The sequence below is a fragment of the Protopterus annectens genome, chromosome 11.part0 (genome assembly GCF_019279795.1).
Source record: "Protopterus annectens isolate FY-2018-M chromosome 11.part0, PAN1.0, whole genome shotgun sequence".
In the NCBI taxonomy this organism is placed as follows: domain Eukaryota; kingdom Metazoa; phylum Chordata; order Ceratodontiformes; family Protopteridae; genus Protopterus; species Protopterus annectens.
The window spans coordinates 1,069,423,645-1,069,441,144 of NC_056745.1; positions in this window are offsets into that span (position 1 = coordinate 1,069,423,645).

Sequence of the window (17,500 nt, forward strand, 5' to 3'; positions counted from 1 at the left end):
CCTTACCTTTTCACGGTTGCAACTGCAACGGTACTGCCTGTAGTGTTACATTACAGTTGCCTGCATTGCCTTGGCCTTGCATCTTACCTTACTGCATCCTGCAGGCACATGGCATATGAGGCATTTTATCTGCAGCCGCAGTTATGCTACCTCTGTACTTGGCTGTGCTATTTCGGTTCTTTGCTCTTTGCATTTCTACTACATCCCCTACTATCTTTGCATTCATATGCCTCCCCTTTCCCGTTATGCAGGAGTCTGCATGCAGAGTTATCAGCTGCCGGCGTTTGCCCTTCCTGGATTGATTGGTGTTGATTGCTCATTACGGCTCCATTTACACTGCTTCCGCATTTCCTCGTATTCTCCGCATTACCTTCCTATATCCGTGGTTGTTGACGGGGAGGCTGTCACATGACTGGTTTGGGGAACGTAGTCATCCTCGTGCACATGCGCATTATGTACTCTCAGCGCATCTATTTCCTCACACGCCAGTCCTAATGCTGTGATGTGCATTGTACAGCCCAGATTTGCTGACCTCCAATATCCTTCCTCCTACAGTGGCACACCCCTCTGTGGTTGACATGTATCTCGTATAGGCCACTCCTCGGTGTAGTACCGCTACGCCATTTGCTCCATCCTTACACCGGCGCCGTTTTTGCGATTCACTATTATCTGCCTCATTTGCATGGAATTGACTACTAATACATGGTTACGGCGCCGAACACCGCCACCACTCCTTGACAACCATTGCGCTGGGGTTGAAGCTTTACATACATACTATGGTGTGTGGTGGCTGTGCAGCTGATGTGTGTTATACTGCTCTTTTAGGACATTGTCATATTATTTCATTGCTTTGCAACTTCTGTGCACATATCCCGGGTGTCTGCTGTTCTTTCTACGTACGTGCCATTTATGTCATTTTTTACATTTTGTGCATATTTTCTTTGGACATTCTCGGTGCCTTTCCACATTGGCATATTGCACCTGTATGATACCTGACTTTGACAGCCTTCCGTTACTCCTCGGTCATGTTTGGGTAAATGTAAACCGTTTTTTTTTTGGTTTACATTGCCACGCCCTTACGCTACGCCTGTGCCACTTCGTGGATCGCTATTTGCCCTCATTTGCATGGTGCAATACCGCACACAGTGTGTTTTGCATACCTACGCCAGGGGCGGAGACGGTCCGGCGCACGCCGGTAGTGCATGTGGAATTCATTCATACCTGAATCGCTCAGCAGCCATATTTGGCGTTATAACGCCGACGCTATGCTGGCGCCTGGCGCAAGGTTCATGAATCCCGGGGATAGTTGTTTGTACAATAGGTTTTAGCTGTTTTTCTATATAGATGGAGACGCTCTCAGTTAACCATCCCTTGCCTGAGACTATAGGTCTCAGAGGTGGTTTTTGGAAGTTCTTATGAATCTTTGGTAAACCTCTAAACATAGGAACTAGTGGTTTCTCAATAAGAAAGTATTTGTAAAGATCATTATTTATAATAGAGCACATTAGCATATCATATAAATCTGTGTATACATTCTTAATTAAAACATTCAATTCCATAGGAGTTAGGCACTTATAGGTAGTCTGTTCAGACACCATGTCAGTTATTTCTTTCTCGTAAAAGTCATTGTCTAATATCACAGTGGCACCTCCCTTATCCACAGGCCTAATCACAATATTTACATTATCCTGTAATTCATTTAAAGCTTGTCTTTCTTCACTAGTTAAATTAAAAAATTGTGTTTTTTGCTTAGAAGATCTATCATTAAACAGTACCAATAAGTCTGCAGTACATGCTTTTTCAAAACATTCTAAATAACTGTGTAGTGGAGGTATAAAAGTTGATGGTTTAGAAAATACACCGACATTGTTATTCATTAAACCTTGATCATCATTATTGTATAGTAAGCCTAATGCTACATTTCTAGTAAAGCATACATGGCAAGCATTGCACAGCACTGGCCACCCTCAATAGCAACCCAGATGACTGGATGGTGAATACAATACCCATCTGTGTGGGCCAATCCAGATATTACACCCCTGAGCCACACTACAGACCACTGTCATGTGGCCTGATGCCAAGGTATACCCTTTACCTAGCCCTGTACAGCCTTCTGGCACAGTCAACCACTACACACCTGTGAAGCAATGCACCCATGCATGTCAGTACTGGCAAACCTGTGTGTGTGTGTGTGTGTGTGTGTGTGTGTGTGTGTGTGTGGAGTATAATGATTTGGACACCATTCACACTCACTACACCTCACATTGGCCTACTGAAGCATGCCTTCTGATGTCAGACACCTTGACATACCCTTTGCCCATATATCATCCTGATAACCCCTGTGGTGCATGTGATACCTGCATATTACTGTATTGTGACAAACTAGCTAGTTAGGAAGTCTAATCCTGACCCTGCCAACTATGATAATGTGAGTGAGTCCCTGACAGAGTGTGGCTGTGTCGACCTTGACGCCTGTTCTTGTGGACAGGCACGTGTACTACACCTACCTTATCCCTCCTTTATCACTGTTGCTGATGTCACTCGCCATCAAATATACCTTTGGACAGCTCCCCTACATGTAAGCTCTGTGGTGCATGCAATACCTATACTGACATGCAATAGCAATGCATGGTCAGGCAGGGGTTTGAAACCCCCTACTTGTAAGTGTGTGACATAAGCATGCTTATGTTTTACTCTCCCACCCCCTCCCTGTCTTATGTTGTCTCTGTCTGTCTCTCTCACTCCCTCTCTGGTGGATGTGGAGAGGTACACCTGCTTTGCTTAGGTAGCAGCTTGTGTCTGTAAGTGATGCTCATGATCAGCTGATAGCCTGTGCATGAATTGCAGTCTCCCACTAGCTGATTGCATGTGGAACAGCTGTGGTAGCATTCCCATACCCAATTGCATCGAAACACACTCCTGTAACTAGGAACATCATGTGGGTGTTGGCCCTTTTCATTCACTGTGAGCAGGACATCATGTTGGTGTTTGGCAAACAGCATCATAGATGGTAGTAGGATATTCCTCTAATAACACACTGTGGAGACAGGCCAACTAACAGGAGGGGGATGTTCCAGACATGACTACAGAATGTAAGTGTTGTTCTTCTGCATTTGGAGTAATGTTGGTTTAACAGGGTTTGTGTGAATATGGCTGGTCTACATGATTTAATACCTGTCATGATAGTGTTATGTGTTTGAGGAAACTGCCACCTGTAGGGTTATCTGCAGACTGGCCAGTGTTTGGAGTCTTGTGTGAATTGTGTTTCTCACAGATCACCTATCTTAGAACTGCAGAAGCATAGTCTGAGAATTGCAGTCAGTACATGGTGACAGCCATGAGAGTTACTGACTTCATATCCCTCATAGGACATATGTCACAAAAAACCCCGTTACAACAGTAAATGTATGAGGTTATCACAATGACATGCCAATATTTGCCCAGTGTTTTTGCCTCCAGCCACAAGTCTGTAGAACTTTGTACATATGTCATGCAGTAAGAGGTACATATGTTCTGTACACCATTATTTATTGACATCATACCTGATAAGCCAGTGAGATATCAGACTGGTAGATTTGTTATGTATAGCGGGGGTTATATTTGAGGACATAACCTGGGCATTTTATGATTGTGTGTACAGTAGTGAGGTCTGTGTACTTATGATGATTATTGACAGTATGTGTATTGGGAATACGTACCTTGGCCTGTGTACAGACTGTGGCAGATGTTATTGTTCTTCGTCCTGTTCTTTCTGATATTACATGCTACTCCAGTGTATGGTACCCTATCGGCTTACATGTTTGTAGGGCCAAACACACACATGTCCCATACCACAGACAGGCATCGGACCATACTGTGTCATGGCCCAGTATATGTAGGGTTAGTGTGTGAGTGACACATATGAGAATGGTGTTGATCAGCCAGTCCGTGTACTCTAATATTAAGCTTGCTTACCATATGTGGCTGTGGCTGTGTTCACATTAGTTGTGGGTATGCACTTTCACACAGGTTTCTGTTACTCTGTGCTGTGACATGCCTGTAGAGCCTGCTATATTTGCAGGTACATGTGTATTCCCCCATAAGAAATGTAGGTCAGTGTTGTGGCAGTCTGCCTGTAGTTTGCACACTGTTTTGTTACATGCCTAGCAGCTTAGTGTAATTACCCAGTGTGATGTTATGTCCAGATATCTGCCAGATGTACTGCTGCTGGGCCACCATAACTGTCATGTATTTCTGACAAAGCAGTGGGATTCTGTATAGATGTATGTCACTAATTAGTGGGTAGTATGTGGCCATGTGACGAATGCACAACTGGTTATTATGTGTCAGGACAGACAGAAGTGTGTGAATGCATAAACTGTGCCAGCATATGTAGTCCAGTATTTATGTGATATACCCATGTACATGGCTGTTAACATCCACATTGTCAGGCTTGGTCCGCATGCCTCACACTAACGGGATCTGTGTATACCTCTGGACTGACCAGAGTGTGCCAGACTGTCCACATTTATTAGTCATATCTCTGCTGTAGTCCACAGGACCATTACTGTGATATCAGTGGTACTGTACTATGATGACCTTAGGATGTCTGTCAGTAACTGATAGCATACATGTCAATAGTAGATGTCACCTCCCACACACAACATGTCTGTTAAGACAACCCCTGTTACAGTAGCAACAGTCTACATATATACCTGCAATACATACATGACAACCCCTTGCACTAAGAGTTTGAGACTATTGGTGCTGAGGTATGACTCCACTCCATGTTCTGGACATATGGTAAACATATATGTACATATATATATATATATATATATATAGATATATATATATATATATATATATATATATATATATATATATATATATATATGTAAATATATATACATATACATACACACATATACATATATATATATATATATATATATATATATATATATATATATACACATACATCTATATTTGTCTACACATATATAGATATATTGATATATATGCACATATAGTTATAGATATCTACATATATATCGACATAAATATATATATATATATATATATATATATATATATATATATATATATATACAGAGAGATCTATATATGGCCATATATATGATGTACTATACAGATGTATATGAATACATATATATGAATATATATGTGTATGCACATGTACACATATATCTACATATGTATATGTATATATTCCTATCCTTATCATGTGTAAAAATTACTGTTGTGTATACCTTCCCAGATGTATCACACCATATGTATCTATGTGTATTTTTAGATATAACAACATATGTGATGCAACAGTAATACCACTAACAAGTACTACACAAATGTAGAAGTCACAACACTTGTTCAATACTATTCAATATGTGTACTGACAGATATATTGAACTGTATTCACACCTGTCATGGTGTAGCGGTTAACTGTTCTGACCGTAGTATACAGAGTCCTGGGTTCAAGACCTGCTCAGGCTGTTTATTTTTTTGCTGGACAGAACAAGGGCTGTTGGATACAGAGTGGTTTAGGCAGTGTTGAGCAGCTTTAAGTGGGTTTGCATGGGTTTGTGGTTAAACGTATGGGCGCTTACAACATGTAGGCTTCGCTTACCAGTATGCAAATGTGCTTAGCTGTTATATTGCAGCAATGCTGACACCTGCTAAGCATGGCTCAGCCCTGGTAACCAGTGCTCACATCCCAGTCTGATAACATAGCAGGGTAACGACATCTGTAATACGTGTATGTAATGCCATGTACATAACATGTGTCTATGTGCTGTCATTACAGTAGCAAGGGGTGTGTGTCTCCTGTCTGGGACACGAGTATATATGGCTTGTACAACACTCTTATCCATCTGAATGTGTTACATACAAGGGTAGTATCCCTGGCTATATGCAGTCACACTGGCATGTAGTGTATCATTACGTTACTACTGTTGAAAGTGCTTTCCCAAGCATTAGTAGATTGCTAATTGTAGTACTGGAAACAAACACTCCTGCATGCATAGATGGACTCTGAGTCCTCACTGTTGTATCCCTGGTGTGTGAGCTGTGTCAGATATTGCATTTCCTACTGTATAATGATATAACATGTGGAAAATAACTGTAGACTACTGTCTGTATAGCACATGTCAGTGAAGGCTGCCATCATGTAGTAATGGCATACCTATCGGTGTCAGACATCCATCTGTCAACACATTCATCCTACTGCATAGCTAGTTGGTGAGCTGATGTCTGTCAGTCCCTGTACAGATGTGCAGATGTCAAGTATCCATCTTGGATACATACAGGCAATCTATGCTTGACTGGCACTGACATGTCTGCCCAGCTGTGTTATAAGTGGCACAGATAGGACTCAACACTCTGTATGCACCACATGCCATGGATACCTCAACTACACTACCACAGTCAACAGAACATTCTTGGGTACAGGTCTCCAAGACAGACACTAACCATGTTATGTAATACATGTTGCATAAATGTCAACTGGAGCACCTCACCGGCCCTTTGCAGGAGGCACCCAGAGGATTGGCTGATGCATGTCACTCTCAATCTGAGGGTCAACTCAGTAGTGTCTATTGATAGATGGCCTGCTGGCACATGGCAGGTGGCATAATACCACTGTACACACATCCCCTACACTTCCCATCTCTCCATGGACAATAGCCTGGTACACACCTATACACACCTGCACCAATGCACCCTAGTACTGACAAATGTGTACATGTGCATTACTGAGAACATCAGTGTGTGTGTGTTAGTAGACCTGTAGTTGGGAATACCTTGAGGCCCTTCACACCCACCGCACCACCCTTTGCCATAGTTAGATGTGGTTGCTGCTGTACCGGACATTACATGTACCTTGTTATGCTCCTCTTCCTAAGGGCTACCTGGGCCTTGCAGTACCAGCATAACACTCTTATACAAATGGGTTGATAGGTATGGGATAACCACTGAGTTCTGGCAAGTGTGTGTATGTGTGCATGTGTGTATATATGCAGGATACAGCATTCAGAGGCCACATACTCCTATTACAACATGCATTGCCCCACATTATTAGGGATAGTGATGTTGCTGCCCATAGGAGAGGCATGACAATGCATCACTCTACTATGTCTGTGGCATGTGCATTCATTGCATATCCCTGTAGTAGCACTCTTGGGATGGACAAGGGGTTGTATTGCAGTTCTGGTCAATGTTTGATGGTGGGTATGTCAGACTGTCATCATGGGTTCCTGTGCGTACAATATCCACAGTGGGGTGCGGCTGCTGGGTATACTGTCATTACACCATGGTACCCCCGGTACATGCCCCATGTACCACTATATGGTGATCACTGTCACTATCAACCATACAGGTAACTGATAACACTATCCAGCCCAGTTATGCATGTGCTGTGTGCAACCTACCTGTAACACACTGAACACACTGACAACGTAGTTAGTACTGATACGCCCAGGTCTCTTGGATGTGTGTCTGACTGTTATGTGTTTGTCAATGTGTATATGACGGTATCTCACTCTATGTATTGATCATATACAACATTATATCCCTCATTATGATACTGTACATACCTGGGAATGTTCTGCATGTAACATGTAACCTGGAAGACACCTCATCCTAAAAGCTGTGTGGTGTGTGCAATTAAAGCCACGCACATCAGTAGCACTACATACCTAGGTAGGGATCTAGTCCCAGTGTTGCCAAGTAAGAGTGTGGGTGTATGTGGAGTGATCTACTTCAGGTTGCAGAATATACATGTCCCAGGAGGGTCATCTGTCCAAGAACTGCGTGACATATGCTACCATGTCACAGGTATGATCCTTTGAACCTACATTCCATCACAACTACTGTTAGCTGTGTAAATGGCCTCTTCCCCACTGTATAGGTGTGCAGTGATACTAAGGTTGGTATATATAGCTGGGTGTGGCTGTTGTGAACACAGCCATCATTGCAGTTGCTGTTGAGTGTATCACCCCCCACGTGTAGCTGGCTGTAATACTGTACAGTTGATGTTAACAGGTTAGGTATTCATCTATCACACTATCTGTGGTTCTACAGCACCTCTCACCCTCCAAAGGGTAGGGGTGTACCACCCACACTAGCACACATTTGTTTACTGTGTTGAGGATTGCACTACATTGGGGAAGGGAACATATACTCTGCCAGTGCCATCATCAGTGACATTAAACTAGTGGACTGTTTATTCCACAATGTGTTGTTCTGCATAGTCGGCTTGGTGGAATTACATAGGCTACAATGGGTTCCTTGCACAGGCACATACATCCACATGTACAGTATTCTCTGTGTATTGCATCAACACCTAAACCTCTGTGTGTGTTATACACAAACATGTGTTGTTTACCACCCAGTACAGCTACCATTGTTCACTGTAGAAGGGCTGCTAACAGCAACCACCATGCACTCACCTGTATATACCACCGCCAGACCTACTGGCCATGTGGCACAAGCAATAACTGTTATATGGAAAAAAACACCAGCTAGTAGACCAACGAGCTTTATTCTCTCTCTTTTTAACCTCTCGACTATAACAGTCTACAGGATATGGCACAGCCAAGGTGTCACCACAGTGTCATACCCCTTGTGAGATATAGTTTAGTTTTTAGTTTTTAGTACTAAGCTAACTGCCCTTGCGAGCCATTTTAAGCCTAGCCAATTATCCCTTGTGAGACTCGAACCCTGCACCTTGTGTTTGTAAGGCAAACACCTTAGGCATTAAGCCACCCTCCCTCAATGACAGCAGACCATCCTCCTGCTGACACATGGACACCTACAACACAAATGGATAACATTATGTAGACCACAATCACTCAGTGTTACTAACAGCTATAATGCATCATGGCTGGACAGCTACACTACCTGACATGTAAGCATTAAACCTTACTGCTGACAACATGCTGCACAGCAGTACATTGGTACACTGTAGTACAGTCACCGTGTGCATCAAAACCCTATTAGCCTGTCCCTGCATTGATGTTATGGATGACAGGGATGTGGCACAGGTATCATCATATGCACAGGGTATGTTGTTGGTTTGCCAAAGACCTAGGTTGGGCCATATGTTACACCATTTGTAAGAGTGAGCAGTTTTAATTACTGATATGGCCATGGTGATGTGGTGTGTGTAGGTATGGGGTTGTCCTAGGTGTTTGCATTGTGTGTGAGTATGCATGCACACAGTTCTGCCATGTGGCTGCCCTATAAAGGTGTTTGTTGGACAGCTGCAGACCATACATAGCAGGGTGTGCAGTTCATCATCTCTGACCATGGACATGAGAACTGTGCCTGTCAGGGGTTCCACGGACATGTCCAGATACAAGCCTCGATATGCTACTCTCCCCTGATGATGACATATGTCCGCTGGAACCAAGTCCCTCCTGGGACTGGTCAGTGCCATGTGCATGTGGCCTGCTGTGGTGTGGACAGCGCCCCACCTGCAGTGCTGGGGCTGGTACTGCCACTACAGGAGCAGCTTGGTGTCCTTGAACATCCACATTGACCTCCAGATGTTGGTGTTGCTGGCCTACGTCCACGTGGCCATCACACCACACCCACTACATGCTCTAGCATGGACAATCCACAGTTGAGGAGGCCCACCATTTCACCATATCGTCTATCCATGACCTCTTTATAATAACGGAGGGCACCTGCAAGATCAATGATGTTGTCACTTACAGCTGAAAATGCAGCCCTCTGCAGCCTCAGACTCTGTCTGGTGTACTGTTCCATACATGCCTGCACCTCCATGACAGCCTGAAACATGTGTCTGGTGTTACCAGATGTGGCACTTCTGCCAGGGGCACAATGACCAGCAACCCTCCCACGAGCACCCCTGTACATCTGCCTATGTGATAACCTGCTGGACATCTGGCTATGGCTGCTGTGTCCAGACACAGCAGCCGTAGATACCACACTGCCACCAACCGCCAACTGTCCCTCTGCTATGGCCACTGGTGATGGGGTATCTATAGGCACTGTGACTGTGTGCGGGGATGGAGTGGATAACAGGGGGATATCAAATGATGTTACAGTTTCAGCCTCTGACAACTCCGCCTGTGCCTCAACACACCTATCATCATTTTCAGTGTCTATATGGACACCAACATCAGATTGCATGCAGGAGGGACCCTGACCCACCTTGCCACCTGTGAGGAGAAAACAAGAAACACACTTTATGACCTGTACATCATTGCTTAACAGTACACACACACACACACACACACACACACACACACACACACACACACACACACACACACACACCCTGACATTCCACCATAATATCTACCTGTCCCTGAGTTTGCAGATTGTCCCAAGTTTATTCTCTTAAGTTCCCCATCCTGCATCCCACTTGGAAACTTACACTCATTAATACCAATCATTTATTTACATTTGTTTACCAGGAAATTCTGCCTGGACGCAGGTCCTTTTTCAGAGGATGCCTGGGGAGAAAAGCTCCACATCATGTACATGATAAATAGAGATACAAGTTGCAGCAATAGTAAACAACATTACAGGTTGTTGGCTTTAATACAATAACAAGGTATTGATTATCAACAGTATATACAGTAAATGTTGCAAGTAAGATAGTTTCTTGACATTTATATTAGTGACAAAGTTATCAGACAAGATTTTAAAGTATGTAAAAACAACTAGGTAATTCTGACTGTGGTTAGTAGTGGCGGTAGTATAGTTGGGTTAAGAGTCTAGGTGGGAGGGAGGTAAGGGTGGGGGTGTTAGTCTGGATTAGAACAAGGACAAAGCCAGTGCAAATTTAAGTGGAATTTGAGTGCATTCTTGAAAAGGCTTCTGGAAGATAGAGTAGTTATAGAGCGTGGAAGATTGTTCCAAAGTTTAGATATGGTACATGAAAATATGGCTTCTCCTGCTGAGTTTTTGGGTTTGATAACAGTGAGTTGATTTTTGTTACTTGATCTTAGGAGCCTGGTGGAGTGATAAGGTTGGAGAAGGGTTTGAAGGGGAGGGATGTTAAGGGGGGGTGGTTAATAAATTTATGAGTGAGGGTGAGTTGATTAAAGTGAAAGAGTTGTGGGAGTTCTAGCCAGTTTAGTTCTTTAACAGAGATACAATGATGGTGACGGTAGGAGGTTCCAGTGGCAAATTTAGCAATTTTGTTGTAACAAGCATCCAGCTTGTGTAGGTCTGTCTGTCTAAGGTTGATAAGTATGGGGGATGTATAGAGTAGGGTGGAGATAAGCTGGGAATTGGTTATGGAGATTCTAGCCGCCTTTGTTAGGAGTTGGTGGCTTTGATATAATGCAGCAAGTGTCTTGTAAACTTTTTTTATTGTGAGAGATATGTGGGTGTCAAATCTAAATTTGTTGTCTATTTCCACACCGAGTAATTTGGTGTGTTCTGATGGAGAGATGATGGTATTGTCTTTGGTGAGAATGTTGAAGTGGGGGGGGTGTTTTGGGTGGCTTTGGAAGGTTGGAACAGGAGAAGTTTTGTCTTACTTGGGTTGAATAGGAGCTGAACATTGGATAGCCATGTTCCTACAGAAGAGAATGATTCCTGTGTGATTTGTTGTAGTTCTGGTAGAGTGGGGGTGGAGCAGATGAGAGTAGAGTAATCTGCGTACTGTATAAGAGATGCTTGTGTGGTGGCAGTATGTAGGTTGTTAGTGAAAAGTGAGAATAGCAGAGGGCCAAAGATAGATCCATGGGGAACTTTGAGAGTAACAGGGAGGCAAGGTGATAGGTTATCATCCCAGATTACTGATTTCTGGCATCCGTGTAGATAGCTGCGGAACCAGCTACAGGCTGATTGTGAGGAGAGGTTGGGGAGAGTAGAGAATAGTAGCTCATGAAATACCATGTCAAAGGCCTTTGAGCTATCTAGAAATACGGCAGTAGAGAAGAGGCCATTGTTTTTGTGATGAAGTATAGTGTTGGAGAAGGAGAGCAGAGTGGAGGTAGTGCTTTAATATGGCCTGAAACCATGTTGGGTTTTGGAGAGAAGATTATTAGCTAGGAGGTAGCTGGAGAACTGGGTGAAGATACATTTTTCAAGTATCTTGGAGAGACGGGAGAGGATATCAATGAGGTTGGTGGTGGGGGTGCCTTTGTGGAGGGGAATGATGTGAGATATTTTCCATATCAAGGGAACATAGCCTTCTTTTATGGAACAGTTGATTAGAATTGAAATTGGGTAGGCTAGTGAATCAGCTGCAATTTTCAAGTATTAAGAGCGGAGGTTGTCAGCTGTGAGTTTGGTGGGTTTAAGTTTCGACAATAGTCTTTTTATGTTGAAGGTAGGTACTGAGGTGAAGAAGAAAAGAGGAGTGGGGGGTTTAGGGTTAGGAGTTGGGGTGCTGTTGTAGGGAAGTGTTGTTTGTTTAGAGATGTTATAGTTTCAGTGAAGTGTTTGTTGAAGGATTCAGCATTACTGCTGGAGGAGGGGGGGATAGACGGCTGGGGGGTATCAACCTTCCCTGGGTGGAAGATAGTGTTAATAGTGGACCAGAATTGCTTTGGGTTGTGGTTGGTAGAGTTTAGGGCGGATTTATAGTACAGAGATTTGTCTAATTTTATATGCTTTTTGGCTTTATTGTGCAGTTCAATGAATGATTGCCTATCTGAGTTATTTTTTGTTAGTCGCCAGTGCTCCCAGGCCTTATCTCTGGATTTCATTAGGGTTCTGGTGGACTTTTGTAACCATGGGACATGCCTAGATCTGACTTTGGCATTTTTTACAGGAGCACGGGTGTTTAGGATGGAGAGGAAGGTACTGTTGAAGAAGTGGACAGCCTCATCTAGGTTGAGGTATTTTAGTGGTGACCAGTTAATTTTTTGCAGGGAGGAGATGAAGGAGTTGGGGTTGCAGTTGGACTTGTTCCGTATTTGCCTGTGGGTAATAGGCTTGAGACTGATTGTGTGGTGCTGAATTAGGAAAGTGGGGGAGTGGTCACTAAGACTGTCAGGTAAGCAGCCTGCTAGGTAAGAGTGAGGGGCTTTGTTGACTAAGATCTAGTCAAGTAAGGTATGATTGTTAGGGTTTTTGTTGATTTGGGTAAGGGATTGGATGAGTTGAGTGAACCCATGGAGATTAAGGTGAATGGTTGGGAGATTGTTATTACAGAATAGCCAGTTGATGTTAAAGTTGCCAAGAATGATGGCTTCCTGGGGTAGAGATAGAGTAGCCCAGCTCAGGAGATTTTCTAGGGGTGTGATATTTTGCCTTGGTGGGAAATAACATCCTATGACATTGATTGTTTTGTTTGGGTTTAGTTTGAGATTGGCATAAAGGATTTCTTCATTGTTGTGGTGCGGGGCAGATGAGTTCAGGAGTTGAATATTGAGGTGGTGTTTAAATATCAATGCTACACCACCTCCTTTTTTGGAAAATCTGTCTATGCAAAGGATGTATTCAGGTGGAAATATTTCCTCACTTTTGATGTGAGGTTTCAGCCAGGTTTCAGTTAGGAAGAGAATATCTGGGGAATATATGCTTATGCTGGATTGTAGTTCTTGGATTTTATTGCATATGCTTCTGATGTTTAGGGACATTATTAGTAGGTCTGCTGTTTTCTTGTTGGCTAGGAGTTGAGTTGTGGGGGTTGCTTGGACTAGGATTTGTGGTTGGGTTGGATTTGGGAGGACCAGGGTTTGGATGGATGTCTCCAATGAGGGCTAGTTTATAGATGGTGTTTAGGATATGTTTATATACATAGTAATTTGCTTATGGTAACTTAGGTATATTTTATTTTTGAGTTTGTTAGGTGTTTGGTAATGGAGTGTGTGTATTGGGAGGATGTTTTTGCTGGCAGGGGTTCTGTAGTTATAGTGTAAATGTTTGTGGGAGGATGTTGAGAGAGTACAGTCGAAGCTGTTGAGGCATGTAACTGTGGAGCCTTGGTAGGATGTAATGTGAGCTAGAACTATGCAGGTTAGGATTGTTATTATATTAGGTAGTGGCATGATTGTGTTGGATGTAGGGGGAGAAGGTAACTAGTGGTGTAGTGGTGTAGCTTAATTGGTGGTTATTAGGGGTGTGGTTAAGGCTAAGAATAAATGTAGAGGTACTGGGGGCGGGTAGAAATAGGGGGCAGGGAGGGGAGCGAAGTGAGCGTAGGGAACGGAGCAAGCCATTACCCCCCCAGGCTAAGGATTGCAGGGTAAGTGTCTAAATAGCCAAATTGTTAGGAGTTATTAGAATCTAGTAGGGAAAAACAATCAATAGACCTGATTTCAGCTGTGTCCTTTCTGGCTAGATACCTAGTTTGAAGCAGACAAAAAGTGGCAGTTTAACAACCTTTTTGCCTCTATTTTACAAGTGGACAATTTCAGTGTATCTACTGGGTTACCTTTTTTCACCTAGAGCTTTATCTTGGTTTACTGATAACTAAAAAGAAAAAGTTAACTGGGGAATATATTTACAGCTGATGGGGGTGGGGGAGCAGCTGCTGTCCCTAGCCATGGGTAGAGCCAGTTATTTCTGCTTTTGACCAGGTACTTCTACATTAGCAGGCTAAGAGAGAAATATAGCTAGACACCTATAGTAACTTATTTTCTTTTTAAAGCCCTTGAGTCCTTGTGGCTGGTTTCTTCACTGCAGATGTGGCCAATGCCCAAGGATTCAGCAAGTGGGGGATTGAGAGAGAACCCGTTTGTAAGGACAGTGGTCACTAAATGAAAAGATGGAAACAAAAATAATTATTATGTTAAGGTCTCTGAAAGGGGAATGAGAGAGAAGTGCTCTAAAAAGTAACTGAAATAATAAATTATCACCCAGGCAGGAAGGGTATTGGGTTTAAGAGTAGCAGCACGTTACACTATTTACACAGGTAAAAAGTGTTTAGTAGAAAAGGCTCAGGCAACTGTTATGCATTCGCATATGAAGTCCATGACATGAAAAAAGAAAACACCTTACTTAGTGTTATGTACCAGATAATTTAGGTAGCCCATGAATTTAAAGAGACAGTTCTATCACAGATATAGCAGTAGTAAACTATCACAGCAATTGTATATGACAGTACTTAAATATCACAACACAGACATTTACATATCTACATTGCTATAATATTTCTCATAGTACAGCATTTAAAACAGCTAAGAATCGCTCTGACTTGGCAGCAAAACAGGACGTTTAGCCGTAATATGGTGTTCTGTATTTAACTTGTGTTTTCCTTCAAAATGAATCACAGAACACTCAGTCACACTGCTTAGCATCTATTTTAACTAAAAAGTATGTACTAAACAAAAGTGATGAGTAGTAGCAACCCAGTTTGATACTATAGCATCTGTAAGTGCTAGCAGCAGGAAGCAAACTAAGCACCATGTCAGACTGGAAAATGATGCATTGTAATACTCTTCTAATTGCCTAGACAAGCGATCACAAAACATAACCTGTTCCTCCATTACCTCTTTTGATTGGAGTCGGATTTACAAGGACACTGTCAGCCAGTGTTCAACCTGGGTTTGTCCAGACATCATGAGCATGGCCCCCATATGTTAGGGGCTACTACAGTCACTCAATAATGTCATGAACTGGAGTGTCATACATAACTATTGCTCAGTAGATTCAAGATCTGTTGCTCTATTAACTTATTATGTGGACAACAGTAATATTTGGATACACTCACTGGTGTTGTCTAGTAATTCCCCAATGTATCTGTAGTGCTGCATATGTGGGTATTCTTTCACCTTTCTGCTAACTGCAATTTTAACAGTATTGCTGGAGTCTAGTTTCCCTCCCAATGCATGTTCCATGCTACAGACCTTATTATACTATCAGCTGTCCTGAGATTACATATCAGACAAGCACTCCTGGTGTCTCATGTGTCAGTCCATGTGCATGTACTGCACGATTACAAAGGGAGGTCGAGACGTATGAACAACCCCACAATCACACATGTGCATAAATGGACACACACACAAACACACACACACATACATACACACATATCCTACATGCATCAAACCCCCTCCACTCCACCAGATTGTAATTACAGACAACATAACCCCCCCAAACACACACACACACGCACACACACTTACATGTGAGGTTACATGAAGATGTTGCACACAGACCTCCCATTACCCATCTGTCAACATGCATAACATATGGCACTCAACAGCATGCAGTTCAGCTATAGTCAATACATGCTGGCAACAGTATACATGTGTGTGATACATGGGCTGTGTTAGTAGGTGATGCCCCTTCCCCTGGAAAACACTGCACCCATGTACACAGTATTGCTGTGCACCTATTCAGTACCCTGCCAAGTACTGTGCACCATACCTCACAGGTGTGATGCACAGTACATGGCAGGGTGCTGAATAGGTGCACCCTGCCATGTATTGTGCACCATACCTCACAGGTGCACACACCATTGCTGAATGTGTATTACTGTGTCAGTTATGTCTGCTCTGCTGCTCACAGCCCCTATGTGTTTGTCCGACACATACCTGGGATGATATGTGGACAGTTGTCATTTGTGAATGCCTGATGTCTGATTTACAGATGTCATCATCAGCGGTGCATGTATGACCAATACGATACAATTGCACTGACAACCGTCAAACCTTACCGTGGCTATGGGGAGTGTACACACCCTTATTGATATGATGCCCTCTTCCTTGATATGCCATGGGACCACATTACTGCATATGTTAACATTACATGAGCCTATGTGACATATGTCTTGTACAATCAAATGCAGTGTCAAACAAATGTGTTAGTTGTGCTGATTGAGATGCTTACACTTCGTGGGTGCATATGTGTGCACGCCCTTATCATGATGGTTTGTTGCACCTACTGTTATGTGTACTACAGCAGTCACTATTCCTGGCAGGAGTATACTAGCATGGGCCATCTGCATTTGCCAGTATATGGTCAGTCTGCCCTACACATGTCCCCCAACTCTGCATGATTGCAAGGTCAACTCATGTGCACATCCCTTGGAGTTCACACACTGCCGATTACTATTGCGGTGGAGTCAGGGTTATGTCTGCCACAGTTCCTGACCCTGACTGTGTTCAGATACAGCCATTCATAGCATCATTTGGATCCCTGCTGCAGTGCACTGTTATGTCATGATGACACCCCCTCCCCACCATCAGCCTTTTCACAGATGCTTGACAACTATGGCCTACACATGTGTGTCAGTTTGCAGTGTCCCAAACACTGAACACCACATGTAACAGCCTAGTCCCAGCTAATGAATGGCAAACATACAGGTGTATACTGGCACCAGCATGGTACAGATGGGGATGGTGGGCCTGAGTTGGGGTGAGATGGTTGTGGTGCAGCACATGTATCTTATGTGATACTGTCTGTAGGTTTCCAATGTGGTCTTGGTACACCAGTACACATTGCAATGCATGCCTTTTGGGGATCTCTTCTGTTATGCATACGCTACCTGTAGAGAGGCCTGTCTGATGTTTCCTGTGGTAAAACTGTCACATCTGATTACCTTAACCCATGGGCCACACATTTTCAG